The following is a 6000-nucleotide window of genomic DNA, read 5'->3' on the forward strand; positions in this document are numbered from 1 at the left end:
CAAAGAGAGAAAATTAAAATTGCCGTATTGTATCACCTGCTCTGCTTATGCAGACTACATGCTCACAGGCAATTCACACATCTAGTTGCTGGTGTGTTTTCATAAGAGCCTCACTGTCAGGCATCCTTCATTCAAGACAGTTCTGTTGTTCTCTTTCACTGCCCTTTCCAATACACACACACATACACACACACACACTCCAACAAACATGAGCTTGCCACCTCTCCACAGCCTTATCGAGTGTCGAATGCTTTATTTAAAATTCCACAGGTAACTGAAAAAAGAGAACTAAAATTAATAAGATAAAAATAATAGGGTACCTAATAAATAATGGGAAGCAAAGGGGAAAGGAAGAAAAGAGAGGTGGGAGGTAATACAAATTCCACTCCTTCCTTAGCAGGGAGTTAATAGCTATAGTTAAATTTGTGAACTCAAGTGTAGACTGTGGCAGCTTAAAAAGCAAGCTACACATTCTTTGACACTCTTCCCACCAAGTGGCTAGTCTAGATCCCCTCCTCTTCAGTCTGAGCAGGCTTAGTGACTGACCCAATCAACAGTTTGGTGAAAAGGAAGTTATGTAACTTCTGAGATTCGTCATAAAAGGCCAAGGAGATTCCAACTGGTTCACTTGAGGCACTCATAGCTCAAGTTAATTGTATGTGTCCACCTGGAGGGTGTTTTGGGATTAGATTAACATTTCAATTGCATTCTGGGTAAAGCAGATTGCTCTCCATAATATGGGTGGGCCTCACCCAATCAGTTGAAGGGTTGAATAGGACAAAAAAGAGTGGCCTCCCTGAGCAAGAAGGAATTCTCCAGCAGACTGCCTCTAGTCTTCATCTGCAACATCAGCTGTCCTGGATGTCCAGGCTGCTGGTTCACACCACAGATTTTGGAATCACCAACCTCCATAATCATGAGCCAATTGCTTATAATAAATCTTTCTATAAACACATGCACATCCTATTGGTCTGATTCTCTTCAGACCCTGATTAATATCTGGGGAAAGCTGGTGGCCATGTAAGTAGTGCAACTACCTGGGGCTACCATGCTGAAGTTGCCACGTGTAGGTATTCCAGTCAACAATCAATGCCACGCCCAGTCTTCCAGCCAGCCTTGCCAAGGCACATGGCAAGGAAGTAAAGCCTTCCTGGACCTTCCAGCTCAGCCAACTGACCAGCTGCATGATACAGAGAGATCCCAGTCAATGCCTCAGGAGGAGGAGAAGCCAGCCCCTACTACCTGCATCCTCGATCCATGGAACACATAATACTATGAAACAACTGTCTAATAAGCCACTAAATTTTAAGTTCAGTGATAACCACCAAAAGAACTAAAAACAGAAATAGTTTACGGTTATCACACTGGAGAAGAGACTGTAGCTGAGCTGGGATCAGAAAGAAGTAAAGGGTTTTAGTTTTCATTTTAAACACTGTTTTGTTATCTGCATTATTCTTACTATGTACAGATATTACTATAGAAATTCAATTTTAAATTAAAGAAACAACAGCAGCAAATATGTTCAGCACTTACTGTGTACCAAATTTCAATGTGCTCAATGTGCTCTCTGTGCTATGTTTTAACTAATTTAATACTCAAAATAACCCCATGAGGGGAGTGCTTTTATTATCTCTTTTTAATAGATGGGAAATTGAGACACAGAGAGATTCAGTAACTGTATGAAAGGTCACACAGCAAGCAGCAGCACCTAGACTCAAACTAGCCAGTCTGGATCCAGAGCTACAACATTTCCAAAGATTACTAGGCTGGTTCGGCAGTCACAAAGTCATTAGATGAAGGGCACAATCTGAAATTGCCATTCACCTGGGTTTCCAAGCATGTGACTAACAATGCTATCATGTGTCAAGCACTGCTGGACTTCCTTGCTTCTTCAAAGGCTATGAGCTAAACTGAAATGCCTTTTACTCTAGTGCCCACCTGTACACATTCTTCAAGGTTCAATTTCCCTAAACATCACCCAAATCTCACTCTTCAGTGTTAATTTCCCCTATATTTCCAGTGAGCCATTTTATCAGATATTTCCATCTTTCTGCCTCCAATTCAATTTTGTATCTTTACATCTCCCCATCTGCTATGAACCAAATGAGGGTCTTCAACTCTGAATTCCCCCACCAGGGCCTTGCATAAAATAAAAATGTAATTATCACTTATTAAAGCTCACTGACATTCGTTTAATGAAAGTTAGTGGAGCAGCCTTAACCTTAGAGAAATTTTCACTGAATTTTATTTGAGAGGAAAGAGGGAAGAGAGGGGTTAAGCACAATTCTACTCCTCAGTATATACCCTAAACACAAATTTGTGTTGTATATCAAGTCATACAATACAATGTTCAAGTCACACTATTCCCCATGGACAAAATTTGGAAACTAATCAAATGCCCATCAACCCTAGAATGGATAAACTGTGGCACAGTCACAATGAAACACTGGACAGCAATGATAATGACTGACTACAGCCACATGCAACGGCATGGCAAAGTATCACAAACATAATTTTGAGTGAAAGAAGCCAGATACCAAAACCAAAACAGGAAAACCACATAAACATACTATATGATCCCATGTATATAGATCACAAGGACAGGCAAAACTAACCTATGGTTGAGACAGTAGTCACCTCTGGGAAGAGTGTATGACTGGGGGAAAAAGCATGGCAATGCTCTGTATCTTTATCTCAGTGCTGGTTATAAGTTTATGCTCACTTTGTGAACATTCATCAAATTATACCCTTAAGATGTATATGTTTCTTACAGTTCAACTTTAAGAATTACTTTACAAGATGCATAAGCCAAGCCACCATGTAGCAGGCATAAAACACCCTGTAACATTTGAAACCAAATTGGCTTAATTTGATTTGAGGGCAGAAGAGGAGTACAGTGGATGTTGCATAATTTGGATAGCTTCAACTCTGTTCACTGAAACATGATTTTTAGAACGTGCACAAATAGTCCAACAAAATGCCTAAGTGAAATGTTTGAAATTTCTCACTGAGATCCCCTTTGCTGCTTCTGAATGTGCTCACTCTTCTCCATTTTAACACACTTCAGCTCCCACAAGTACTCCCCTTTCAGGCTTTCTCCAATTCTTGCCTCAATTTCTTGAATTACCTCCTACTAGACCCTTTCCCATCCTCTTCCTCAGACCAGGGGTAAATGCATGAGCACAGTAGCTCAGGGACCATATGAGAGCAGATGCTCTCTCACTGGCTTCCGTGATGGTTCAGCAGGTAAAGAACGGGCCTGCAACGCAGGAGACATAGGAGATGTGGATTCTCAGCACTCATGCAGGCAGGCACCTTCTCACCAAATCAATCCAAGTCTGAATGTAACCATCCTAGTGGCTATCTGCCTGTGGTTTCTTTCTTTGGGGACAGTGGATACTTTAAAACTATTTTTAAATCTAGAGTCCTTTTTTTCCCCCTAACACCTCCCCCCAAAACAAACATACACATACATAAAATACAACTCACATGTGCTGAGGTAGGTAACACTCACATGTGCCACAGTGATTTGTGGACTTGGCAAATCTAAAGTACAGAAAGTGTGCCCCACCTACAGGGATAAAATGCAGTCCTAATTTGTGTGTTTTTAAAAGAGGCAATTATTCCTCTTCTGGAAGCCTCTCCTCTATCCTTAGATACTGTAATCTCCAGAGGACAACCCATTCTTAATTTTTCTTCCATTGCTTCAGCAGCAGCACCTTTTCCCAAATCTACTAACTGAAAAAGGACTGAAGTTAATAATATGTCCGTTTTCTCATTCAGTTTCCATCTTGAGAAAGCTTCACCTTAGAATGAGAATGGGAGGCTGGGGGAAGGGGAGTGGGGAATAACTGATTAATGCGGAGGGCTACTTTAGGAGGTGATGAAAATGTTCTGAATTAGACAGTAGGGATGCCTGCACAACTCTGTGAATATACTAAAAAAAAAAAAAAAAAACAGTAAATTATACAATTTGGGTAAACTTATGGCACATTTGTTATGTATCAACTTTTAAAATAAATAAAATGTGGGAAAGCCCAACTTTTCTGTAGAGAAAGTTGGATGAAGCGAGCAAATAGCAGATGGACAGCTAAGTACCACCTAAAAACCAAGCTGAATAAATTCACGGAATTAAAAATGAGGAAACTAGCCCTGACTTTCCATTCAGCTCACAGATGGATGGGATGAAGCTGGGGCAAGAAAGTGCACAATTACAGAACTGGGTGGTTAACTTTCCTTGTTGGTCTCCGAGCGCCTGTCTTGATATAATACTTCATTAATTAACTCGACGAGACGAACCTCAGCAGAGACCATGTGCAGACAGCGAGCGCTGGGGGACGCCATAGATTGTTTTTAAGGCTCACTAGACAAACCCCTCTCCAAGCCACCCCGGCGCAGCACAGTTCTTGCTGACTTGCAGGACCCGCCGCGAAGAGTTGCCTCAGAGTTCCACACGGACCGGGTGGAGAAGAACGGTCAAGGGGAGGACGCTGCTGGGGCCATGGGAAGGGGGAGGAAGGGGAGTTGAGGGTCCAAGTCTGCTTAAGGGCGCTCGCAGCCTCCCTCGACGACCACCAGAAGCCCCTAGAGACTCCAGAAGCCCACGCCGTCCCGGCGGGGTTCGACTGGCCGCAGGCCCAGGGCGCCCACACCCCTCCCCCACCCCCCGGCCCCGGCAACCTCGCCCGGAGCCATCTCTGAGTCGGTTGAGGGCGACCGAGGCCACCTGCCGCTCCGCCGATGAGGAAGAAAGTGGTCGACCGCCACTCCCTCCAGCGGAGCCGAGCCGAAAACTTCTCGGGGAGACGCCTCGGAGAGCTCTCTCACTCGATCCCGGACTAATGAAAGGGTCCCAGGGGCACCCAGGGCCGTGCGTCCCGGCCCGGGACGCGTCCGCACCCTCCCGCCTCCTGGCCCGGCTCGGACTTTCCCGCTGACCCCGAGTCGGGTGCGCAGCACTCCCCTTCCAAAAACCCCCGAGCCCCTCCGCCACAGTGTGCCGAACCCCGCGAGTTGCGGGGCCGCAGGAACCTCTCGGACCCCATCCCTAGGCCCGTCCTGAGGCCGCCAGGGTAACCCGGCAAGAGAGCCTGCGGGGGGCTGCCCTCCGCCACCGCCACGGCCGCCGTGCGCCCCGGCGCGCCCCAAGCTGGCCTGACTGGGCGTGGAGACCAACAGGGGCAGGGTCGGAGCCCCACGCCCCCGGCCAACCCGCCCGGGAAGGTGGCGCAACGCAGCCCTCAGCTCCACTCACCTCCAGCAGCTCCTCTCAACCTGCCGCGCGCGCCGGCAGCTCGCTGCCTCGCCCGCGGCTCCGGGACCTCGGAGAAGGGGGCGGGGCGCAGGGGGCGGAGCCGGCCCCCGGCTAGCGAGCGCCAGAATTAAACCCCGAACGTACCAGGGCTCAGCTGCTACCGCAAAGGCAAGGAAATCGGGGAGACCCGCAAGCCTCCGACTCCCGGCGGGAAACGGCTGCGGCTGCGTCCCGGAGCGGGACGGAGGGACAGTTCCGGCCTGCAAAACCCCAGACGGCTCCCGGGACCTCAAGGAACCCCGGCTCTCGGCGGCGCTCTCTTTGTACCTGCGCGAGCCGGCCGGCGGGCAGACTCCAGTGCGCCTGCGCGCCGATCAGACTCCACCAGGCCCACGGAGCACCTTCGCTCACCTCCACCGCTTCACCCCGGTCCGCTGGCTTCTGACCCGCGAGCAGCAGGCAGAGCCGCTCCTTCCGCCCCGGCACGCTCCTGCGGCAGCTGTGTGTTTACTTTCTTTCCCCGAGGGAGAGGAAAAAAAATCCATCCCCAGTGAGAAGTGCGTCAGTTCGATTCTATCAGTTCTTACCCGGAGGGGTACCTGGCCACGGGAGGCTGGCACTGTTAACATGCCGGCTTAGCACCTTTTACTGGCCCCTCCCTCCTCACCGCTAAAGAAATTGATCAGGGACTGTCGGCTTGTTTCCTGGCCCCTGGTGACAGCGGGATTCTGGAGCATGCAGGGATC

The 6000-nt window shown here is 48.4% G+C and overlaps 1 protein-coding gene across 1 annotated transcript in view; it reads right to left on the minus strand.

The window, feature by feature from the left end:
- Positions 1 to 5388, minus strand: part of KANK1 (KN motif and ankyrin repeat domains 1) — a 214123-nt gene extending 208735 nt beyond the window's left edge. Inside the window, exon 1 of the mRNA XM_044939922.2 lies at positions 5255 to 5388. The gene's annotated coding sequence lies outside the window, so the exon portion shown is untranslated. The remainder of the gene's footprint in view (positions 1 to 5254) is intronic.
- Positions 5389 to 6000: the final 612 nt, after the last annotated feature.

The sequence above is a fragment of the Bubalus bubalis genome, chromosome 3, assembly GCF_019923935.1.
Source record: "Bubalus bubalis isolate 160015118507 breed Murrah chromosome 3, NDDB_SH_1, whole genome shotgun sequence".
Taxonomy (NCBI): domain Eukaryota; kingdom Metazoa; phylum Chordata; class Mammalia; order Artiodactyla; family Bovidae; genus Bubalus; species Bubalus bubalis.